General features: G+C 40.5%; 2 protein-coding genes across 5 annotated transcripts in view; one reads left to right on the top strand and one right to left on the bottom strand.

The window, feature by feature from the left end:
- The window catches only part of LOC138738806 (putative claudin-24), an 82,012-nt gene that overhangs the window by 16,512 nt on the left and 39,010 nt on the right, over positions 1–26,490 (top strand). The gene's annotated exons all lie outside the window — the stretch shown is intronic.
- wwc3 (WWC family member 3) overlaps positions 1–26,490 on the bottom strand; it is a 180,362-nt gene that overhangs the window by 145,588 nt on the left and 8,284 nt on the right. Inside the window, exon 1 of one of the 3 annotated variants that reach the window (XM_069889742.1) lies at positions 6,099–6,215. The exons of the other annotated variants lie outside the window; for them this stretch is intronic. The gene's annotated coding sequence lies outside the window, so the exon portion shown is untranslated. Of the gene's footprint in view, positions 1–6,098; positions 6,216–26,490 lie in introns of those variants that run through there. 3 annotated transcript variants of the gene reach the window in all.

Here is a 26,490-nt window from a genome sequence, read left to right as displayed (position 1 = left end):
GTTAGTGGAGTTGTGAATAGAGCTGAATGTTTCCATTTCTGACTTCATAGTAGAGTCCAGTCATAAATGAACAAGCAAAAATGATCTCAGTCCAGTGCAAGATTGATTAATGGCATAATCCATTGCTTATTATCAATATTTTTATATCAATTGATCTTGAATCTACACAATTAAAACTCTTGCATTGGAAACAAAACTGATAAACTGCATTAATTTCAAATATGGAGGTCAGTTTTGAACAAGCTTCTTGCTGGAGCACGTTGAGGTTAAGGAAGAGGAATTTGGATTGCTAAGTCCCCAGGACCAGACAAGATATATCGAGGTTACTTCAGGAAGTGATAGAAGAGACTGCTGCAGAGTTGGCAATGATCTTTATGTCCTCCCTGGCCACAGGGAAGGTACCAGAGGATTGGAGAGTGGAAAATATGGTCCCCTTGTTTAAAAAAGGTCATAGTGAGAATCCTGGGAATTAAAAACCAGTGAATCCTATGACAGTAGTGGGAAAACTATTGGAGAGGATTCTTAGGGACAGGATTTAGAAGCACTTGGAGAAACAATTTTCTCAGGGATAGTCAGCAAGACTTTATGAGGGGCAGGTCATGCCTCATCAGCCTAGTTAAGTTTAATGAGGAAAGAGACACAAGAAATTTATGAAGAAAGGGCAATCTATGTGGTGTATATGAATTTTAGTAAAATATTTGACAAGGTCCCCCATTGTAGACTCATGCAGAAAGTCACAGGGCATGGGATCCAAGGAACCTTAGCTGTGTGGCAGATGGAGTTCAATCCAGACCACTGTGAAGTGATGCATTTTGAAAGCCCAATCTTGAAGGTGGACTACGTGGTTAATGGCAGGATTCTCAACAGAGTAGTAGAACAGAGGGTCCAAATCTACTGATTTCTCAAGGCTGCCATTCAGGATGATAAGGCTCATGGTATGCTGGCCTTCATTAGTTGGGGGATTGAGTTCAATACCCATGAGGTAGTTTAGGAACGTTTAGGGGAGACGTCAGAGGCAAGTGTTCAAAAAAAAAGTAGTGGATGCCTGGAATGCATTGCCATGTGTGCTGGTACAATAGGATCATTTAAGACTCTTAGGCACGTGGATGCAGGAAAAATAGTGGGTTATAGGTGTGAGGTAAGGAAGGTTTAGATTGTTGAGTAAGGTCACAGGGTCCAGGGCCAAAATGTCAACCATTCTTTTTCTCCCACTCTTTCCATCTGTTGTGTTCCTCCAGCAGATTGTTTATTGTTTTAGCTTTCCATTAAAAATGAAAAAGCAATGATTCTACAGAAAAATGTGCAGCAAAATTTAATTATCTCATGCAAAGCAAACTACAGTAAAACTCTTATAATCAGTCACTCTTGGGGAGGGTGGTGATGCCAGACATAGAATTTTTGCACTAGTGAATTTTACTCCTCTTAATACCCAAACACTTTTATTTCACGTGCTATAAAGGAATATAATAAATGTTAAAATAAACCCAGCAAGGGTAATGGAGCAGGAGATAACAAGCACTCTGGACCCTGGCTCCAGCTGTACATCCAACCCATAGTAAAAGATCCCAGCCTCAGGTACACTCTGACATTCAGCAGCATTCTGGCTCACCTTCCAGATCAATGATTGAGCCAGATGTCAAACCATCAGGATTTCCAGACAATCAGATGGTGGATTATTGGAACATTGCTGCATTTCCAACATTCGTAAACTTTCATAGATGTATGGTGGAAAGTGAGATGACCAGCTGGATCATGGCCTGGTATGAGGACACCAATACCTCTGAGTGGAAATCCTTGCAAAAGATAGTGGGTACAGCCCAGTACATCATGCGCAAAACTCTCTCCACCTTCAAGAAAATTTACATGGAACACTGCCATCAGAGAGCAGCAGCAATCACCGAAGATACACACCACTCAGACCCTGCTCTGTTCTCGCTGCTGCCCTTAGGAAAGAAGTATAGGTACCACAAGACTCACACCATCTATTTCAGTAAAAGTTGCCTCCCCTCCATCAGACTCCTAAACAGCAAAATCAATCAGAGATTCATTTAAGGATTCTTACTTTGCACAATATTTATTATTTAATATTTATTTTCTGTATTGCACGGTTTCTTTGCATTTCTTTTTTGTTTTAGAACAGTTTTTTTTTGCACTACAGTTAAGTAGATATTCTGCCTGGCCTGCAAAAAAAAGGAATCTCAAGGTTGTATATAATGTGATGCATGCACTCTGACAATAAATCTAAACATTCAACTTTAAAAATAAAACTCCCGAGTAACAAGACAGATCACAGACCAAATAGTGAGTTTCAGACTAAAGACCAGGTAACTCCAACAACAAGCAATAATGATTTCACTGCTAGTCAATGGTCAAAATGTGTGGACAAACATGCTGCAGAATGTAATTTGTTGATCACAGCGCTGAACAAATATTGCAAATGTTGCATCAGCTAGTGCCATTCCACATGCAAGGAAAGGGCTCAAATTCAAGGCCTTTTCTAATCTCATGATATCTCTAAATTATTTATAAGCAATGAAGTTAATTTTAAAATGTATTCACTATTTTAATGAAGGAAACACAATAAGGTCTGACAAATATCAATTAACAATGTTGCTTGTCAAGGGATAAACATTTTGCATCCATTTTTAGACAAGCATACAGAATGGTAACAAGCCATTTTGGCCCAAAAGTCCATGAGCGCAATTACACCCAATTAGCTTACAACCCCCAATACTTTTTGAACAATGGGAGGAAACCGAAACCCCTGGGGAAAATCCACACAGCCACGAGTACAAACTCCTTACAGACAGCATGGAATTTGAATCCCCAGCCCCGATCGCTGGTGTTGTAACTGCGCTACATCAACCGTGCCACTCATAGACATATAGATCTCAGTTTAATATCTCAAAGAGCACAAAACTCCCAAGTGCTCAGTGAGCCTTCAGTGTACTACACTGGGACTATAGTTCCAGATTAAATCTCTGCAGCTGAACAGTGACTGAGACAAAGCTGGTCTGAGGAACATTAGAAAGTTGCAAGCCAAGAGAACAAAGAGTTTCCTGTAGTTGCAATGCAATTACCGGTAGATCAAACTAGAACTTTTTTTTGCTTGACACTTTGCTGCAGGATTTAAATACTAGAAGGCATACCTTTAAGGCGGGGGGGGGGGGGGGGGGGGGTGGGTTGAAGTATTAAGGAGTTGTGCAAGGCAAGTTGTTTTTTTGTTTTCCATAGACAAAGTGGGTGCTTGGAATGGGCTGCCAGGGAGAGTGATGGAAACAGATATTAATAGTAGCGTTTTGCACGTAGGCACATGAAAAGGCAGGCAGCAAGGATTTGATTTAATTTGAACATCCTAGATTTTGTGGGCTGAAGGACCTGTTCCTGTGCTGTACTGTTATATATTCTACATTAAGCATTTTAAAAAGTTCAGTATGCACATTGGAAAAGAACCTTTGTTTCCACATTTCTTCCCAAAAGCCAACCACTGCATGCATCATCAGCCTTCAGGAAAAGAATATCCAAAGACCTACATGGAAAATCAAAGTGTTTCTATCTTGTTAAATTTTTTAGATCACTGGGCATGGCATGAAGTGCAAATGGGGACTATGAAAATAGAAAATTGCAAAGCAACATCCTCATAGAATCATGAACTATTTCAGCAACAAGTCCTTGTTAAACTGAAACATGACACTTAAAAAAAAAAGGGCTAAGTGGATCACTCAATTCACGAAGTACAGCTATATTTCTCCGTTAACGCAGTCCTGAAGATTATGTAAATGTTTCAAGTTTGTAAGCATTAAATTTCCTACTGTTATCTTGTTAACTGCACAATTTTGTTGTTAAAAGCAAAACAATCAGCTTTATATGACCAGCAAATCATCCATTAAGGAAACAGTCAGCAGGGAGAAGGGCTTCTCCTCTTGACTTACAACTGAGGGAAATTATTCCAAGTTTGACCTAAGAAAGCCTCTCTGCTGAAGTCATTGCTGGAATTTCCTTTGTTTTGATCACTGCAGATATCCAAGCACTCAAGTTTTCAGTTTCCTCAATCCATTGTGTATGCACCACCAAAACTTCTGGTCGTATTCAAAAAACAGTTTGCTATTTAAGAGGTTTGGAACAAAAGAAGAAAAAAAAGCAACATAATAGCAAACGGCTGTTTATTAAACACACACAAAATTAGCAGAAATGTACCTAAATGTTTCCATAATTGAATAAGAACCTGAAGGTGTGTACGCTGTTAATCTGAACAGGACTGTCAAATTCCAGCAAGACATCACCCATAAAACCCCAACCCCAAGAAATGAAAAGCCCTAATGGCACTAGGTCGGGAACACAGTTCCGAAAGTTCATTGCAGGGAACTCGATCAAACAGATTTAACAAGGCTCAAGACTGATAACAGAGTGGATGAAGAACTCAGTAAATACTACGGGGGAAAACCAACATCCCACAACCCCAATCTCCCCTGATGTCACCTGATTAATTTCAAACTCATCCTACTCTTTGTTCCATTTTAGCTCAGTTCAGAAAATTGTCACCACCATGTAATTTATCCAAAAATATCCATCAATATCAAAATAATTGGGCTAACTAGCATCAGCAGGGAAAAATCCACTGAAGAAAGCATTATTATATAAGACCTACATGTGATAAGCTCCAGTCTTTGAGTTAATAAAAGCCTTGGTTTGGATCAACAAATCTTTGGTTCTTTTGACATGCTCTACAATTTTATCAACTAAAAAGTTTTGAAAAGTCTGGAGCATATCACATGGAGGTCGACCAGTCCAGAATGACCTGGTCTGGCTAGGAGCAATCCCTTAAGACCTGCCACTAGGTGTGGCTACGCTCTTAGCCAATCACAGTCATCCTACACTACAATCTGTACATCGACACATTGGTGATAGAATCTGTACTATCACACAAGAGGTAGGAAGGTACATGATCATAAAAAGAGAATTAAACAGAACGAGAATTTTAAAAAATTCAATTCAATCCTGGAACAATGAAAGCCAGTGAGCACAACAGCAATGAACAGGGAATAGTGGAAGTTAGAATCTTTGGAGTGGCACTTTGGATAATTATCCTTTATAATCTACTAGTCTGTAATAGCTTCACAATTCCTACCTTAGCAACGACATACATTCTAAAATATCTCTTCAATGGATATACACTGGTTGGATAATTCATTCTGAAATCATTCATTTTGCACCTTTTTTTAAAGTACTATTAACACCAAACTCCCAGTTACATTTAGCCTAACTAGATTTCCATCACTCCTCCTAGCAAATTGGTTGACTACAGAAGAGTTCAGGGCCTGAACAATAGAATGCACTACTAGTAAGGGTAGGGCAAGGAGACCAAGGTGCCTCAGACTTCAATGCTGTAGGAATGCAGAGTTCCAGTGGTTTTGGGGAGGTCCAAAGGCATGGTGGGATTTTGACACAATAATGGAAGTTTTAAACTGAGGCTCAGAGCTTGGGAGCCATTGTGCATCAAATTTATTCTCAAACTGCCAGGAATCAATACCAGCAAAGATCTCCTTTGCAAACAGGCAAGCTTGGTTTAGATGAAATGTGCACACACAAGGTTCGTCACTGGTAGCACATGAAAATGTGAAACAGGAATTATCATAGATGTGACACATTTGACCGGATGCTGCTAACATTTCATACATGTTCACCAAGTACTTCTAGCTCTTACACTCACAGACCTACCTTTATACTTCCAAAAAAATTTATTACAGCTTATGAGTATGGCTGTTGAAAATCTTCCAGATAGCACATCTGCTCTTTTTTCCCTTAAGCTTAATAACAATGTCTGCATCATAAAGTGTGAACAAGTTTAAAGGCATGATCCTAAATGCTGACAAAATAAATGACAGTTTCTCAAGTATTTTAGTTTGCAAGAAGATATACAAATCCCATTTCTTCCAGGATGCTATTTTCTTGTATTATTTAAGATCATATATTGAAATTCAAACATTAACATAAACCACAACTATTGTGGAAAGGTTGTCTTGCTTATAAATATGGTTTTCCAAAGTTACCAATCCTCATTTTAGAAGTTATTTTTAAATTTTGTTTTGATAACTCACAGAATATTTCAAGAACGGAATGTGCAATTAAAAATTCCTTGTCCTCATTTAAAGCACATCATATTGGGGATTCAGTCCACAATGTAGTGCATTCTTACCAGGGAGGCTGCAACCAGGCTTTGAAAAAAATGGAGAAAGACAACAAGGCATTAACCTTTGGGAAATGTATTCCAAAACGCACATGCAAGGTGGCTAAAGACTCCGCTAATTTTAAAGGTCGAGACAAAAGAGGGATACTTAACTGGAGAAGGATGCAGGAACAATGAGCCCATAAGAAATATTCAGGATTATTTGGACATCAGAAAGTTGACATAATCGAAGAGATGTTTTTATAGAGAAAGTTCATGGGATCCTAAGTTGGTTGCAACTTGCCTGAGAAACAAAGGGGACAGGGAAGGTGGGGGATGAGGTTTGGAGTGGAAAGAATGGCACGCCTCACAAAGGGTAGATGAAAGCAAGGATGATATAATACAGATGGAATGGAGAGGTCCAACTGAAACAGATTTGAAGGTTCTGTTTGGTGTTAATTCAACTTTACATTTGAATTAAAATTAATGGAATGGAATGCCAGAGATTCTCTTGGGAAGCAAAAAAAAACACAACTTCAGTTCCATCAACATGAAGCTGCAGCAAGTGCTGCCTTGTACGTAGGGGTGCTAAATAGGCCTTTGACATAATGGTGGGAAAGTAAAACTATGTGTTACTGGTCAATATCAATGTACTCATGCATCTAATTCACCTGACAGATACATGGCATAATGATAATGAATGTGTTGCCTTACTCATGGAAATCAATCCTGTCAATTAAGTCTGCCTCACATCCTGTCAGGTCTTAAATAAGCAACCTTTCACTACATTAAAAATTTTGACTTGTATATTCCTAGAGTGCACAGTAGTTGTACAACCAATGTATACAATGGCAGCGAACCACGCAACAAAATTCTGCCCAGTGAAGTGGAGGGTTTTTACATGGTTGAATGACTGGACATTCCCCAACTAGCACTTGTAGCACTCAATGCCCAAGACAGCTGCAAGCTCTCTTGACAGGCAAGTCCTCGTAGTAAAATTCCAGCCTTCACAAAAACTAAAGCATAGGATTATAATTCCTTCAAATTTAATACAAATCTGAATTTAATTTGTAAATTAACTTCAGGAACAAAAAAAAATCATAGACTTACTTTCAATCTGTTTTCCCAAATATGAGAAGAGTAAAAGAGGTGCTGCAAAGTATGCCTATTAATAAAAATAAGCTGAGCTTCACAGTAAATAGTATTATCATTCCCAGATCATTTTGGGATACAGTGTGTCTCCACATGCACACAAGTTCCACTTTGCACGGCCTTTTTAAGTGCAAACTGGCATCCACATTTCCTGCATTATTGCAGTGACTACATTTCAAAAGTCCACCGCTCAAAATAAAGCGCTTTGAAACTTCTGTGAATTAAATTTAGACACAGCATGGTTACAGACCCTTCCAGCCTACGAGTACATGCTGCCAAAATGCCCCAATTAACCTACAACCCCATACGTTTTGGAGGGTGGGAGGAAACCAGAGGACCTGGAGGAAACCCACGCAAACAATGGAAGAATGTACAAACTCCTTATGGACAGCGCTGGATTCGAATCTCGGTTTGCTGATCCTGTTAACAGCGTTACACTAACCCCTACACTAACCATATTGCCCAAATTACTGCCCATCTTTATTGTGGAGGTCCTTCCTTTATCTACACAGACCCACAGTTTCATAGTTTAAAATATTTTGACTCTATGGTTTTAAAATATTTCTTTACAGATTCATCACATATAGCAAGTGTTAACGCATTTGCTTTATCAAACTAGTCAAATGGTTAAAGGAGAGTTGGTACAAGCCTAGAACAAACCATATAGTATTGGATGCATATATAAATCTTAATAAGAATGTTGCAGTCATGAGAATGGATGAATCCCATTTGGAAGGTAGGATTATGGAACACGAGTATAGGGCAAGGCTTCTCTCAGACTATTCCCCCTTGGTTTTGACTATAGATATGCCAGATAAGCAAGGCACAGGATACAAGTGGGCGTCTTAACATTTTGCTGTTGAAAAAGCCGGAGTTTTGTCAGAATTCAAATAACCCTGTTCTGTGAGGACAACTGCCCCTCTACTTCAGATAAATTTCTTCTATGGGACACCCTGATGGCGTACTTGAGGGGCCAGATATTGAATATACAAACAGTCAAGAAAAATTATATGAGGGAGGTGGAGGAATTGGAAAGCGACATTACCCAATTAGAGAAAGATTTTCAGAAATTAGGCTCAGAGGACCATTATAGAGCTCTCACAAACAAGAAATTGGAATATAATATGCTTCAGACATATGGTAATGGAGAAGGCCATTATGAGGTTGTCAAAAGTATTACGAGTTGGGGAGAGAGCTCACAAGGTCCTCGCTTGGCAGTCGAGGGCAGAACAAGCCTCTAGAACAATTAATGCAATACAAACGGGGAACAGCCAGGTCTCGTATAAACCAAAGAAAATTAATGAGACCTTCAGGGAATTTTATGAAGGATTATATAAATCTGAATTGACTAGGGATCCCAATCAAATGGACGAGTTCCTGGCCAGATTAATCTCCCACACCTGAATCCAGAGGAACAGGTGGAATTAGATCTTCCTTTTACAGAGAAAGAGCTGGGGAAAGCATTGAGTGCGCTACAAGCGCGCAAGTCTCTGGGGGAGGATGGATTCCCACCTGAGATCTATTGAAAATTTAAGGACTTATTAATGCCTCTGTATATGGAGGTGTTAGACCAAGCTAGGGAAACATGGACCCTCCCAGAATCTTTCACAATGGCAATTGTTACGACGATTTTGAAGAAGGGTAAAGATCCACTCATGCCCTTTTCTTATAGGCTCATTTCCCTGCTGAATACTGATTACAAGATCCTAACCAAAGTCCTGGCAAACAGATTGTTTATCAATTTTGGCAAATGCAATGCCAAAGACCAGGCAGACTTTGTGCAGGGGGGAGACAAGCAGCGGACGATATTGGCAGACTGCTGAGTGTAAAGCATCTGGCACAATCTAGAAATGAGAGGGGATTGACCATTTCCTTGGATGCAGAGAAGGCTTTTGACAGGCTGGTGTGGGAATTTTTAAGGTGCTGGAGAAGGCAGGGTTGGGACCAACTTTTCAAAATTGGATCAGGATGCTATATCATGCACCCAAAGTGAAAGTTGTAACCAACGGGCAGGTCTCTTCAGCCTTCCCACTTACCAGATCTAGTCGACAAGGGTGCCTGCTGTCACCAGTTCTCTTTGTGCTGGCAATGGAACCTCTGGAGGAGGCTGCTTGTCGGGATCCAAACATTAAAGGTTATAGAGTGGGCCAGGAGAAGCAAAGAATTAACTTATTTGCCAATGACATACTGATATATCTGACAGACCCTGCGACTTCTCTGCCTCAACTGCAAATGGTACTGAAGGACTATGGGAAACTTTCTGAGTACAAGATCAATTGGGGAAAGAGTGAGGTGATGCCACTCACCGAGGGTAAATTATAGTCAATTTAAAGAAAATAGTCATTTAAAGTGGCCGCAGGAGGGGATCAAGTACCTAGGAGTTAATATTGATGGTAACTTGAATAATCTATACAAGTTAAACTATGCCCCCTTGCTGGAAAGAGTTGTGGATGTCTCCCTAAACATTACCTATGCCTTTGCCCTGGGGTTTCTTTAAACAGCTGCTACACAAGGTTAGAAGGATTCTCTGGACTGGCAAAGTAGCAAGGGTCTCTATGGAAAAATTAACACTGCACTACAGTCTAGGCGGATTGAGAATGCCAGACTTCAAAAAATATTATTGGGCAGCTCAGCCTCTCTTTCAGGGAGGTGTTCCATCCTGGGAAAAATTGATCTGCGCCTGGTGGCCAAGAAGATAGCAGACGATTTCATTTACAAATGAAAATTGCTATCAGGGAAGAAGGGCAGCCCCATACTAAAACAAGTGATTAGTATCTGAACACTAAAGTGGAGCTGTCACCAAAAATGCCCCAGACTCCTAATAAATTAATACCATTAATGATAGGTAACAAGATCCTGGATACCTGGCACTGTAATGGCATCAGGTACATAGAGGACTGTTACAAGCAAGGGCAATTAATATCGTTTGAGCAACTAAAAAAATAAATGCTTTGCCAAATCAGACATTCCACTACTATCTTCATATAAGGTCTTGGATCCAAGTATGGCCTACCTCAATGCAATAACATAGAGGCCTTGATTTGAAGGGGGAGCAGTAAGAAATTTATTTCGGCAATGTATTGCCTGTTCCAGTCAGAGGGACCCAAACCGGGCTTTCAGAGGTCAAGAGAAAGATGGGAAATGGATTTGGGTATTGCAATTGATGAGAGATGCTGGTCCAACTTGTGCCAGGAAAGCATGACCATGGTCATCAATGCAAGGTACAGGCTGGTGCAGTATAACTTTTTCCACCAGCTGTATCTAACACCGCTGAAAATAAACAGATCAAAACCGGAACTCTCAGACCAATGCTTCAGATGTGGCTTTGCAACCAGGATATCCGTGCACGCAACCTGGTCATGTACCAAGGTAAGGTGCTTGTAGATCTAGGCCAAGTCCTGGAAAAAAGTATAGGCAAGCGATTCCCATAGGACCCAGAATTATTCCTGCTGGGAAATATAATGGACATAAGGCTTAAAATGAAGCTGTCCATATTTCAAATCCAATTTGTGTTAATCACAGTGGCCAGGAAATGCATTGCGGTGACTTGGAAGTCCAACTCTAGTCTTAGTATCGAACAATGGAACAAGGAAATGGAGAGCTGCGTTAACCTGAGAAACAAATGCAGTACCTTTCGTAAGATCTGGCAGCCATACATGCACTACATAGGTGCATGGCAGTAATTGCTTTCCCAGTTCCTTGCTGCGCCTTCCTCTCCCTCGCACTGATCCCAATCAAGGAAAGTCAGGAATGAATATTGGCCCAGAGGTCACCCACTGAGCTGCAACTTATTTATTATTTATTTTCCTGGTGTTAAAGTTTTGTTGTTGTTGGTTGAACTTTGAGTGAGTTGTCTTGTTTTATGTGTGGGGGGAGGGAGGGAGGGTTTGTAGAGACACGGGCTTGTAAATATAGTCATAAAGAAAATGAATATATGTATATTTGAATGTGAACTGCCATTGATGGCATGACGCTGTATATGGCTTTACAAGCTTGTGTGAAAATATAATTTTTTTTTAAAACAGAGAATGCATGAAAAACTCCGATCTTTTGATGAGTCCTATTTAATAAACCCACAGAAGCTCATCACAGACCAATTCAATTCACAGCTCCTGTAAAACAAAATTGAATTTTAAAAAGGGGTATAGATGATTTTACCTGAAAAATTATTTGTTTCTATTTTACACTGCTCTGGAAATGTGCAGATCCCAACAGAAACACTGAGAATAAAACTCATTTGAAACCACCATGGTTACACTAACAGTTAGGGCCGCACAGTTAGCGTAGTGGTTAGCTCAATGCTATTACATCTGCGACCCAGGTTCAAATCTGGTGCTATCTGTAAGGAGAGGGAGAATGTTCAAGTCTGCATGGGTTTCCTCCCACCCTCCAAAACATACAGGAGTTGCAGGGTGATCAGGTATTTTGGCAGCATGGGCTCCTGGGCAGGAAGGGCCTATAACCTTCCTAATTAAAATTAAATTAATTATCAACACCTTCAAAAGTGTGCCTTATAGATTTTTGCTAGGACATTAAGTTGTACAGTGCAAAGTCTGTGAATATAGTCAAGGTATCAGAACATAAGAAATAGAAGCAGGAGTGGCATCTGGCCCACTGAACCTGTTCCATTCACCATTAAATAAGATCATGGGTGATTTGGGTTCAATAACCCCTAATTCCCCTATTATTTAAAAGTCTATTTTTGTCTTAAATACGTTTGAAGAGGCAGCCTCTACTGCTTCCCTAGGCACAGAATTCCACAGATTCACTACTCCCTGAAATAGTTCCTCCTTATCTCTGTCTTAAATCTACTTCCCCAAATCTTGAGGCTACGTCCCTTAGTTCTAGTCAAATTTCTCCTCAAAAGCCAACCTCCTCATTTGTAGAATTGACCTAATGAACCTCCTCTGCATTGCCTCCAAAGTCAGTGCATCCTTTCTCAAGTAAGGAGAATGGAACTGCACGGTACTGCACGTGCGGCCTCATCGGTACCTGTGGAGAAGCAGCAGAACCTCCTTGCTCTTAAAATCAATCTATCTGGCAGTGATGGTCAACCGCCCATTTGCCTCTTGGTTACACCTGCAAACTAAGATTTTTTTGCGATTCATACCCAGGTCTCTCTGCACAACAGCATGCTGCAATATTTTGCCACTTAATTAGCAGTTCTGTGACCTAACTGAAGACTGGATCAGGCTGGAGAGCAGCCTCATCCTATCCCAAATGTACCCCTGCCTCAACTCCACAGGACAGATCCCATCTTTGGGTGACCTTGCTGCACAGAGGGAAAGGTGGTCACCAGAACCTCTTATTTCCCCAAAGTTTGAATTCATTCAAAGTGAGAATGTAAATCATGTTGGCAACTCCTTTCACATTATCTCATTGAGATCACATCTGTCCTCAAGAGTAAGATTTAATATCCTCACATATATAAAAAATACAGACACCTCAACATTGGAGGCCTGGGAAATATTCAATTTTCTGATAAAGAGTGTACAAAAAACATTGATCCAAAATAACCACTCTAATAGCTGTGCAGAGTTTGCATGTTCTTCTTGTGAGTGCATGGGCTTTCTCTTGGTTCTCCAGCTTCATTCCACATCCCAGAGATATGGAATGTTAATATACTTGTGTAAATAACCCCCTCGTGGAGGCAGGTGGCAGAACAAACCGATGGATGCATGTGAGAGAATACATTGTCGGGCACATGGAAGAGAGGGGGAACGTGATCAATTGATGGGATTGCTCAGTTGAAAGCCAGCATTGATCAGAGAGGCTGAGTGGTGTCTTAACAAGGAAATCCTGCAGTGCAAATGCAACTGGAGAGAAACATCAATGACCCCAAAACCGCATTTACTTTCAATATGCTGTATTGCCAAGCTAAAGTTCAGTAGTAAAACATGTTCAATGATCAAGGTCCCAAGGTAGAAATTACAGTAACCACTGCTGCTTTGTTTTTTTAAAATTAATTTACAGGATTAAGATGTCACAGGTAAGCCCATGAGTTAATGTCCAATCCTAAATGCTTTCAAGAAGGGATTGGTCATATGCTTGACCAGAACCCTGTTATAATCTTCATGATGAAGATATTTCTTGAAGCATGTCAGTAAGAATTGTGGGATTCAGACCCAGCATCAGTGAACTGGGGGCAATAGTTTACAAAGTCATAGTGTGAGAATTGTGGGAAAGCATGATGCTCTGGTATGCCTGCTGTCCTTGTCCTTCTCAGCAGGAGGATGTGGTTTTGGATGGCACTGGCCAAATAGTAAAAACTCCCACAATTTCCCACTGCAGCCAATAGGAGAGTGAATGTTTGGCTGTGGACACATGACCAGTTAAATGGGTGCCTTATCCTAGATCTGTAGTTCTGAATCTTTTTTCTTTCCATTCACATACCACTTTAAACAATCCCTAAGCCATCGGTGCTCTGTCATTAGTAAGGGATTGCTTAAGGTGGGATGCGAGTGGGAAGGGAAGGTTGAGAATCACTGCTCTAGACCCAATTGTTACTGAAATGTTTTGCTCAAGACAAATTGTCATTGGCCCAGTTCCTTTGGAGTTATGAAACCGTGCACATAACGAGTCTATTAGGGACAATTAAAACAGAGGTTTTCAAAGTTTTTCTTTCCATCCACATACCACCTTAAGCAATCCCATACTAATCAAACAGCATCTATGACATAGGGGATACTTAAAGTGGAATGTGAGTGGAAAAAGGTTGAGAACCACTATCCTAAATGGTGTCAAGCTTCTTGAAGGTGGTAGAGTTAATTGCACACTGCCCTTGCACACACTGTGTACATGTTACTAGTTCAGTTAAAATTCAAGTCAATGGTGGACTTCCTCCCCTCCCTTGAACAATGATGGGACATAATGCTCCAATGTTAATAAATAGAGGTAGGTGTTCAGACCCACCTGTTGGAAACACATTTTCTTTCACTTGCAAATGTTACTTGACGTTTAAAAGCCAACGTCTGAATTTCCACTCGTATAAAATAATGCAGGACAAACAGGCACTTTTGCCCACCTTCCCCCACCAGATTGGCACCGATCAATCTCTGCATGAAAAACCTGCCTCACGCATCTCTTTTAAACTGCTCCATCAATCATCTGAAACCTATGCCCTCTAGTATTAGACATTTCCACTCTGAGGAATTTTTAAAAAGACACCATCTACCCTATCTATACCTTACATAATTTTTAAACTTCCATCAGGTCATTCATTGTGCTCCAGAGAAAACAATCAAGTTTGTCCAACCTATCCTTATAGATAATAGTCTCTTATCCAGATAACATCCTGGTGAACCTCTTCTGCATCCTCTCTAAAGTCTCCACATCCTTCCTGTAATGTGGCAACAAGAATTGCACACAGCTCTCCAAATGTGACCTAACAGGCCCTAATTAAAGAAAGCAAACATACCACACAGCTTCTTTACCACTCTTTCTACTTGTATTGATTTTTTAGGGAGCTATTGGCTTGCATCTCCAAATCTCTATGAAGATCAATGCTCAACAGGGTCTTGCCATTTAAGAGCCAGATTTAAACAGCACAAAAACAGGTCCTTCAGCACAACTCATCCATACTAACCAGGTTGCCCATTCAAATTAGTCCTGCCTTTGGTCATATCCTACAGCAAGGTGACCAGACTACACATAATACTCAATAAATTATTGTGTAGCTGTAGTTCTTCTGAACTCCTGTGCTCTGAGCCCTGACTGATGAAGGCAAGCATCCCAAACACCCTCTTCACCACCCTGGGTCTCCATTTTAAGGGAAATTGGTCTCTCTAACATTAACTACATTGTCATTCAAACTGTTAACGTATAATGAGAAACAACAATCCCTGTGGCACACCACTGGTCACAGACCGTCAATCTGAAAGTAACCCTCCACTACCACCCTCTGACTCATTTCTCCAAGATAAGTTTGAATCCAATCTACCAAATCATCATGGATCACACATCTTAATCGTCTGGATTTGCTAGCACGAAGAACAATGTCAAATGCTTACTAAAGTCCACAAAGATAGCATTAACTACCCTATCCTATCCTATCCTCATAAATCAAGTTCACAAAAATCAAACTCCTAAGACATGACCTGACACACACAAAGCCTTGCTGACTAACCCTAATAAAACACTTTGGTGAAGGGCTCAAGCCCGAAACGTTGGTGAAGTATCTTTACCTTTGCTATATAAAGGCACTATTTGATCTGCTGAGTTTTTTCAACATTTGTGTGTTTTTTCACTTAACCACAGTGTCAACAAAATCCTGTGTTTTATCCCTAATAAAATTATTATTTTCCAAATACAGTTAAAGCCCATTCAAAGAACTCTTAACCATTGATGCAACTTGATGGATTATTCCAACAGCTCTTCAGAAACAAAGGAACAATACTGGCTATCCTCCAGTGTACCTTACGTGTTATCTGAAGGATACAAAGATCTCTGTCCAAGGCCCTAGTAATCACCTCTCTATGTCTCTCATTAACCCAGGATAGATCTCATCATCCACCTTCATCTTGGCCATCTTCTTTCAGTAAACTAACATCAGCCCCTTGCTCAGCCTTGTTTCCCAGGGTCAAGTTCAAGGTTCCTTTATTGTCATTGATAAAAGTACACAACATTTGTTTACTTTCATTTGCCCATAAAGGCATGGAGAAAGAGATACATAAGAAAGTCCCTTCAGAAAGTAACTCCTGCCCCTAATTTTCTTTATTCTGTCATCTCCACCTTGCTCAATGATTGCACGTCCTCAAATTTAACTGTTCCACAATGCGGAGTATCCTGAAATAAATAGGGAATACCTATCTCTTTGAAAAGGGTAGTTAGGCATTACTAGTTTGCAGCTATAAAATAGAACCGATCCAAAAAGTATACAATCGCTAAATGAAAATCCAATTTATTTCTGAGTGTTATGACTACAACTACATTTGTTAAAGGAGAAAATGCCTAACTACAGCTTATTACTATTTGGGTTTTTCAAAAGAATGTAATGAATCCTCCTTTCAAATTGTTAAACATTTGTTCCAAATCTCCTCCCACCCCTAGGGAGTTTCAAGAATGCAGGTCATAAACTTCCATCAGGGCCAGGGAGTTTGGTGGGAGGGGATAACAATGATTCAACAGATTCACCAGTAAATGTATTATAATGTGCTCACAACTTGCATCAATTTTAAAACACACAGTTTACTTTAAAAAAATCAAGCGCCAAACTTTCAAATGCAATATTTACCTTCAAACTGGCTGCATAAAATGCACAAAACAGCTGGATTGCAATAGGTTATTGAAAAGCCCTAATTCCACAAATACAGGTTCAGGTCTTGAAATGTTTAAAAAACATTGTATATACCCAAATGTTGTATGAGTATGTACAATTAGACTGGAGCAGAACACAAATCTACAAACCTCATGCAAAATTCTAAGATTCAGGTTTTTATTCTTGTTCCTGAATTTAACATAATATTAAATTATCAAAGGACATTTGAAAAAGGGACATCACTGTCAAGCGGTATTGATATGCGGGCCTCAGTGAGCCAAACAATCTGGGGGTACAATCTGTAATCTCAAAACAGCACAAAAACCTTCCCATCTGTTTTTCTTACAGAAACCACACAAACTGCTCTTCCAAAATACATTTTGAATGCACCTTCTGAAAGAACAGCAAATGGGGCTTTGTACCTCTGGTAACATTGTTCCCTTTGCCTTACAACCCATTAGCAGAAACACCGTATCTGCACCGAGATCACTAACTTGCACTTAAAACCTGAATTCAGGGCAGCCAGTAAGATGTTCCAAGCTCCCAGTTCTGTGCCATTTTCACTCCCATTCTCACATCCATTTTTACCCCCTTTTCCAAGCTCCCAAACACCCCTCTCCACAACGAAACACTTCAGCCTCCTGGTTTTATCCACCTGCTACCCACACATTTCATTCACCAGATTCCATCTGGTTCCATCTGCCCATCACCTCTCCCCTATTGGTTCCTATTATCACCTTCCCCACTTACAAGATTCAGCACAGGTAGCCTTTATGTTCCTGCTTATCACCCTCCAGCAGCTGTCTCCACCTCGGCTTTTTTCACCTCCCCCCATCCGACTCCATCTGGGTTTTATTTTTTCTTTGATGTTTCCAGCAATTACCACCTGCCTTGGTCTACCAGTTTCACTTCTCCTATCCCCAGCTCCATGTCCACTGTTCTTCATACCTCCTCTGCCATCTCCACCGATCAGTGAACTATTTTAATGGCGCAGATCTGCAGACAGTTAAGACCCCAAATGAAAAGGTATTTTGAGAGATGGTCTTTACAAAGGAACTATTTGGCAACCAACAAGTGGATTATTGAATCTATAAAGGCAAATCATTGATTCAGCCTCATCATCCTAATGAGCAGTTGTCAAGATGCAAAGTGCTGAAGTCTTGCCAAAGCTATCTCTTTGCAACACAAGCTCTAGAATAAAAACCACAGCCTTGGCAAGCAATAGAGTACAACACATATGGCAGTTTGTGGACAGGAGATAAAATCGTTTTTGACCACATTTTTGCAGGATGACTACAAATTTCCCAGAGCGATCTGGAAACAAAACATTGTACAGGTACTTATACAGATGCTCCTTATTTATGATAATCCGACATGATTTTCCGAAGTTATGGTCATTATTGCTATATTTTATGATTAAAATTTGTTTTTTTTCTGTGTAGAATAAAAGATATTCATCATTTAATTATAAAATAGGCTTTGTTTTAGATAAAGTTGCCCAGCAACAGGTTACGGTAAGTGTCCTGAGCACGTTTAAAGTAGGCTAGGCTATGATGTTTGGTATTTACGGTACCGTATCTTTTTCAACTTACAATTTTTCCACTTACAATGGGTTTATCAGAATGTAACCCCATCGCAAGTCAAGGATCACCTGTCAAGTAAAAAAGCATTGCCACATAGGATACTGAAGCAATACAATGCAACAAAAAAAAGTTATTTATGCAATCAAATTGGTTGAGACGTGTGACATGCAACAAAAGCCAACAGGTATGTCAGAATCAGAATTTATTGTCACGAAATTCGGTGTTTTGCAGCAGCGTCATGGTGCAAACATTCATATTATAACCATCTTACGATGTTACTATAAAAAAATAAATAATAATAACAATAAAAGTGCATGAAAAGTAAGGCAGTGTCTTTGGTCCATTGATTATTCAGGAATCTGATGGCAGCGGGGAGGAAGCTGTCCTTGTGCTGCTGAGTGCTCATCTTTAGGCTCCTGTACCTCCCCCCGCCCCCCCCCCCCCACAATGGTAGCGGAGTGAAGAGGGCGTGGCCTGGGTGGTGGGGTCTTTGAGGATAGAGGCTGCTTTTTTAAGCCATATCCTTGATGGAGTGAAGCCTGGTCCCTGTGATGTCACAGGCCAAGTTAACAACCCTCTGGAGTTTATTCTTGTCCTGAGAATTGACGCTTCCATATCAGCCAGTGATGCAACCAGCCAGAATGATCTCCACAATACACCTGTAGAAGTTTACGAGAATATTCGATGACACCTTACAAACTTTAGCCGCTGGTGAGCCTTTGTGATTGCATCAATGTGGAGGTTCAGAACAGATCCTCAGAGATGCTGGCACCAGAAATTTGAAGTTCTTGACCCTCTCCATTACTGAGCCCTTGATGAGGACTGGGTTGTGTTCCCCTGACATCCTCCTGAAGCCCACAATCATCTCCTTGGTTTTGCTGACTTTGAACGTAAGGTTGTTGTTGTTGTTACACCATTCAATGAGCTGATCTAACTCCCTCCTCTACTTTCCCTCCTGTACTCTCCCTCATTGCCATTTGTGATTCTGCCGACAACTGTGGTGTCATCAGCAAACTTGTAGATGGCATTGGAATTGTACCTGGCCACACAGTCATGGATGTATAATGAGTAGAGCAGGGGCTAAGCACACATCCTTGTGGTGCGCCTGTGTTGATGATCAGTGAGGAGATGTTGTTTCCAATTTGTGCTAACTTGTTTTCCGATGAGAAAGTCAAGGATCCAGTTGCAGAATGGGGTACAGAGGCCTAGAGTTTGTAGCTTCTTGACCAACACTGAGGGAATAATGGTATTGAAGGCCGAGCTGTAATTGATGAAGAGCAGCCATAAGTATTAATGACTGTTTTCGAGGTGATCCAGAGCTGAGTGGAGAGCCAGCAATATTGCATCTGCCGTGGAGTGATTGTGATGACGGGCGAATTGCAGTCAGTAAATTATACAACACATACTACCAAAACATCACCAGCAAGGATCAAATCTAATTTTTTTTTAAACACCTGGAGGTGAAGGCCCACATAATTTCTTCAATTATCCCACCCAAATGTTCTGGTGAACATAGGAAATCTCATTGCAACTTCCCCCAACACTTCCCCAACCACAGAGCCCACACATTATGGATTGAAAACACCTGCATGAAAAACAGAAAACACTGCAACACTCAGCAGGTCAGGCAGCATCAATGGAAAAAGAAACAGAGTTAATGTTTCAGGTCAGAGACCCTTCATCAGAGAGGAGCACAAATGATGGACTTCAAGTGACCTTTGCTCTCTTTCTGAGTTCTGACAAAGGGTCTTCAACTTGAAACGTTAACTCTGATATGCCGACTACAGATGCTGCATTACCTGCTGAGTGTTTCAAGGATTTTGGTTTTATTTCTGATTTCCACCACCTTTTTTTTTTAAATATTCATTTCCATTCCAGCGGTTCAGTAGAACAGGAGAAATTGCAGTCCAGACACAAGATTCTCCGCCACAACTCCAACTCAACACACCACCTTTCCCAAGAGTTACGTGGTGATCCAATCACTGCTCACCCCATTTCTACTTATCCGAGTAACTACATTTCTGTTGATACAGATAAAAGCACAAAAATAAACTATGAAGAATATGCTTTGCAGGTCTGGGAATTATTAAAAGAGAGCTTTGTATAAAGACTTGTTTATTTAGTGCTTTCCTGTAGAGCTTCAGAAGGTGAATTGGCCTCTTTGGTCAATCTCTGAAGTTACAGGATATCTAGTAGCTAATTTGCTTGATGTATAGCAAGAGGAAAATAATTCCTTTTTGTTTGAGGTGGTAACTAAGAAAATTAATGAAGCCAAAGAGGCAGATATTGCATAAATATACTTTAGTATAGCATTTGACAAGTTAGTACACAGGTTAAAACGTATGGGATCTGAAGTACATTGGCAAACTGGATCCAAAATGGGCTTGGTGGGAGGAAGCAGAGCACAGTGGTAAAAGGGAGAAGTTTGTAGCCAATAGTTTTCCAGAGGTATCAGTGATGAGACCTTTATTGGTTGTCATTTATAAATATAAATGGCTTAGATGAGAATATTGATAGTTGGATTAGCAAATTTTTTTGTCAACAATACAAAGATCGGTGGAGTTGCAGATAGCAAAGAAGGCTGAATAAGGATACAGAGATACTGAGATCAGTGGGAAGTTGGATGGAGAAGAGGTAGGCGTGGAATTTAATCCAAACAAGTACAAGGTTTTGGACCTCAAATACTGGAAGAACATATATAGTAAACGGCAGGGACATGAAGTCAACTTTATTGTCATCTATGAAATAGCGACGTCTGGTTCTCGGTACAAAACATGCTGACATGAAACCAGACATAATACACAAACAGACAAACAATACATATGTAGGACAAGTATTTCATCCTTGCAACTAAATCGATTTTGCTTCATGAATATGAGTCACAGATGGCTAGTGTGAATAGTTCCTTCGCTCATTCAGCAGTCTCACTGCCCTTGGGAAGAAGTTGTTCCTCAGCTGGTGCTGCTGCCTCATGATGGGAGCAGCTGAAAGATGCTGTGGTGCAGGGTTAAAAGGGCTCTCAATGATTTTGCAGGCCCTCTTCAAACAACGATCCTGGTAGATCAAGTCAGGAGAGCGGTGGGGGGGAAGGGAGACTCAAGTAATCCTCTCCACCATTCTTATGGTCCTATGGATTGACCTCCAATCCATTTCTCTGCAGCAACAGTACCACACCGTGAGGCAGCCTCGATAGAGCTCCTATAAATGGTTGGCATAATGGTGGTCAGTAGCCTGGCAAAACAGTTGGATAGGACAGTGAAGAAGGCAGTAGGCATGCTTGCCTTCATTGTCGAGGTTATTGAGTATAAGAGTTGAAATGTCCGGTAACAGTTGTATAAATTATCACTCAGGCTGCAGATGAAATATTGTGCCCAGCTCTGGTCATCACACCAAATGGGGATATGGTAACATTAGAGAGCATGCAGATGAGATTCACAAGGATGCAGGGAGAGACTAAATAGGCTGGGTCTGTTCTCAATGAAGTGCAAGTGGGGTGACTTTGTATCGGTCTAAGATTAAGAGGCATAGACAGAATCGTCATAACCATTTCCACAGGATAGGGGAATCTAGAATTAGACAACGTAGGTTTACAATGAGTGGAGAAACTTAAAGGTGATCTCAGGAACAAGCAGCCAGAAGAGGTGATGGAAACAGCTACAATTAAAAGGCATTTAGCTAGGTACTTTGATGGGAAGGAAGTAGAAGGATACATGTTGAATGTAGGCAAACAGAATCAGTGTAGATCGGCATGGTCGAGTTGGGCCAAAGGAGCCATTTCTGTGTTATGACTCCATGACACGGGTTCCAATCAGAAGTGATAAAATTTGTTGGTCACAGCAATACTTACCTCCTGTAACAGTAATCTGGTGATTGCAAACAGCTTAATAGCTCCCACTTTCCAGTAAATACACTGCTTCCCAACCATTGCTTTACAAGTCCAATATTCGGTTCACCCATTACAATCTGGAGTGATGCACTCTACATTTATGCTGAAATATGTTTCTATTTCATAAAGTACAAAAACTCTGAAGCAGACACAGAAATAATGCAAATATAAAGCAGCTGGGAAAGGAAAAGCTGGCCACAATGATGAAGCAGACCAGGACCATGATCTTCCTTTTCACAGATGCTAACTAAAGAGCAGTTCCATTTTCAGATTTCCCAAAGTCCACTTTTATGCCAGATTCTCAGCATTCCTAATCCGTTTTCCATCCTGAAATGGCCTTGTTTAAACCCTTGAATCTTTACAAACAGAAGAAAATATATATACAAAGTATTAATTGCACAGCAACAATATCATGGAAACTTTAACTGCAATCAATTTCACTTCATATTCAATGATGCATGAATGCAAGTCTCTGGAAGAAATTCAACCCAGAAGGTTGGGAGACTCTTGACCAATGGCCAGGATTTAATCTAAACAGGACTGATTCAGTTCCCCATGAATCCATGACCATGGCTCATGACTTTGCACAATTTGACAACGCTTCACAGGGAACTAAACAGTCTCATTCAAAAAAATTGCAGTGTCCATGCTATAAAGTTATATGCCTATGACCGAAAGGACTGGCATGACCCTGGTAATCAAGCAGCCCAGGAGAATTAGTCTCTTACTGTCTGGGATGTGGGCCAGGATATTTTTCCAAATTCGAAATAGAAATCCTCCTTGTCCATAAGAGTTGGAGAGCATCAGCAAATTGCCCCAACATGCTTGTGTATTTTAGGGTGCACGTGGAGGGGGGGGGGGGGGGGGGGGCGAGAGTCATTCCTATCCCACAAGGAGAGTCACTGGAATGCCAGTCAAGCTCGCTCCTGGCAAGGAGCTAAAAGTTGACTGCAGACTGCAGTTTGTTGCATGAGTATTAACGCATAGTACAGGCATGCATCAAAACTCTTGGTCCTCTCTCAGAATCTTTCTTTCATTCTTGACCCTGTTGCAGAGTCTATCAGTGTGCCCCCTCACCTCTCTGTTATCTCCCTCAAACACTGCACATGCTCCCTCTCTCAAGCACCCTCCCATCTGATCTCTTCCCCTTCATTTTCTCTGGCTCTTCGCTCTCAAGCCCACTGCCCCTTTTATGGCACCAACCCTTTCCAAATTCTCTTTTCTTCTCGTGCAGCAGCTCACTTCCCTCCCTGTATGCCAACGCAAATCAGCATTCCCTCCAAAATGGGTTATGCAGTCTCTGGAAGGAGGGAACACACCAACACTAACAACCCCATATCTGACCTCACTGGCTTGGAGCAGGATTTTGTCATAACCCCACTGGCAAAAAGACTTAATGGCCACAACTTGCAGCAATGAAAAACATGGCTTTGGGTGCAGAAAGCACCCCTGCTGAAGATCTAAAATTTGACAGAAAGGAACCATTGTCCAAGATCTGCAACTTCATCTCTCATGTTCAGAAGCCTCCTTCAAGGAACAAAACCTATTCAACTGTAGAAACAATAGAGGAGTCCTAATTACACAACACTGACTTCAATGAGCAGACCACATAATCCACATACTAAGCAACAGACTCAATATGGAGTTCTTCCATGCTAAGATATTACAGGGTGATCAGAATGTTTCCAGTGCCCCCCTGAAGATGTATAATATCCCCAAAGATTTGCAAGTATTCCTGTACCACAACCATTCACAAGAGTCCACTCACTATGCTCACCTTGGACTTTTGAATGCACAACTTGCACACACAGATAAGGTTGAAATGAGGAGGATAAAGTAGGCGGAAGCAAGGTATTCCAACGTGGAGGTCTAGAGAAGAAAAATGGATTTAGAGAAAATGACAGTGCACTCCAAATACATAAAAGTAAAAAAGTCTTATTGATCGGTGAACAATTTAGCATCCACCTTCGTCCAAATCCGAACAGTCTACCATCCAACAAACACTCTGTGGAGGAATTCAGCGAGTTGAGGAGCATCAGTGGGAGCGAAAGGATGATCATTTCTTCAGACTAGAATACTTCCAGCCCGAAATGTCGGCCATTCTTTTTCTCCCACTGATGGTGCTCGACCTGCTGAGTGTGCTTGTTGCTCCAAATTCCAGGATTTACAGTCTCCTGTGTCTCTAATGTATCATTCATAAAGTTATTCCCTCTTAATCACCATCTGGTCATTAGCACATTGCAGCTACTCAAGTGAACTAACTGATGACTAGGTAAACAAAAAGCCTGCAGATGTTGGGGAACATATTGCACTAATTCATGACCAGATTTTTTAACACTATAACTGCCACTGCACTCTGAAAATATTTCTCTGGGTACAAAACACTCCGGCACATTCAGGCCATAAAAGGCCCTTTGAATGTCATTCCACTGTTGCACTTATCTGACAAAATGTGCACAAACATGAAGAGTTAGACATGGTCCAAGAGCAGGTGGTCCCAGAAAACTTAATGCAGTTGTGACACAGCGTATTTTGGCAGCTGGGAATTACGATTTGAGTGCTTCACTGATGTGTACAACTACAAATGCAAAAATAACATATAGAATATAATCTAGAACTCCTTAAACCACACTAATTTTCAGCTAAAACCGTTCAGTCTTGCAACATTAAAAACATTTTAAAAATGCCCTGAAATTTTACAAAAAGTTTGCAATGTTAGCTTACCCACAAAATACCTTAAGTGGATTACACTGACAAGGATTAGCAGAACCCTGTGGCACCAGGTTTTAAATTTAAATTTTTGAGATACAACACGGTAACAGGCCCTTCTACCACAGAGTCAGTGCCGTCCCAATTACACTCAATTAACCTACAACCTCCGTATAGTTTTGAAGGGTGGGAGAAAACCAGAGAGCCTGGAGGAAACCTACGCAGACACGGTGAGAACGTACAAGCTCCTTAGATGCTGAAACTGTTTTGCGCTAATTACTACACTAACTGTGCCAATGTTTTATCAAAGCATTTAGCCTCCAGGGCCATAAATGCCATTTAATTAGGTCATGGCTCTCCCAACAGTGTTAGAAAGTTTTAAAAAAATAAAGTACTAAATCATGTTTTCAGATCAAAACATATTTTGACAACAACTATCATTTAAGTTACATCATTTAATAATCAAATATCAGATTAGAAAAACAAATGCAAGGTTATTTTCTGCTTGCTCCACAACCCACATAAAATATACTTGTGAAATGGATTGCATTAGATGGTGTAGAAAGAAACTGTGGAAGTGGGCACAATAACATTCAAAAAACGTTTGGACTAATTTATGGATAGGAAAGGATTAGAGGGTTATGGACCAAATGCGGGCAAATGGGTTCAGCCCAGAATGCCAAATGGTTGGCATGAACTAGTTGGGCTGAAGAGCACGTTCTATGCTTGATAACTCTTTAGACAAAAGAGAAAGCATGAATTTTTTTCAAGAAAAAATGTTTTGAAACCCATTGCATTTTGAAATATTTTAACAATCCACATATATAAAACTATCTTTTTGTAAATCTTCAGATGTTAATCATTATGCAAACTAAATGTTCGACATTCTTTGCTTCAAATGGAGAAAACAGTTTGCAAGTACATGGTTCTCATTAGATCACAGCCTTGTGAAGGCAGCTGTAAAACAGTGGTTTGGTGTCACTGACAGCAGCTCCTGGAAAACTTAAACCCAGCTCTAGTTACTGTTGCCAGTTTCTGTGCAGTTATCACAGGCAGCAAGTTTAGCCCTCGCTATACTGCAAAAGCAAAATCATTCCAAAGCTGACATTTGGTGACATGATGACCTCGCTACTTCAGTGTCATCAGCATTTTAATTCAAAAGCTATAAAATTTATTTTCTTCCTTTTCTATGTTTACATATACTTTGTATATTAACTGTTCGTGGAGGAGGGGGTTGGGGCAGGGGTGAATACCATCATGTAGGTAATATTTGTTTCTTTTGAAACTTGTATAATTATATGAATTTTGATTACTGCATGTATGGGAAAATGTTTAAATAAAATTAAATTAGCCTAACAAGGAAGAATATTTGCATACAAATCTTTTTGGAATGCCCTAGAATCAAAAAAGATGCAACATAACAGCAAGTCCTTATTTCTCCAGCTAAGGCAGGAACAAACATATCCAAGTACTCCCTTACTAAAATAAAAATGTGGCAAGAGTACAAAAGATCGCATAAACAATCATCTCTCAAATATATCGACATCACATGACACTAATTGGACGCAATCCAATGTAGATCGGGGAGTCTGATGCTCAAAACCATGCTGAATACTTAATCGATATCCAACAGATTCCTTTCAAGGTACTGCATTCACAGACAGACAGAACTGATTACAGTATGTCCCTTCATTCTCAGGTTGAAAGCAATTAACTATTGGACATTGACAATGCACAG

The sequence above is a fragment of the Narcine bancroftii genome, chromosome 7, assembly GCF_036971445.1.
Source record: "Narcine bancroftii isolate sNarBan1 chromosome 7, sNarBan1.hap1, whole genome shotgun sequence".
Classification (NCBI taxonomy): Eukaryota; Metazoa; Chordata; class Chondrichthyes; order Torpediniformes; family Narcinidae; genus Narcine; species Narcine bancroftii.
The sequence above is the reverse complement of the archived record's forward strand: the minus strand, read 5'-3'. Positions and strand labels throughout refer to the sequence as shown.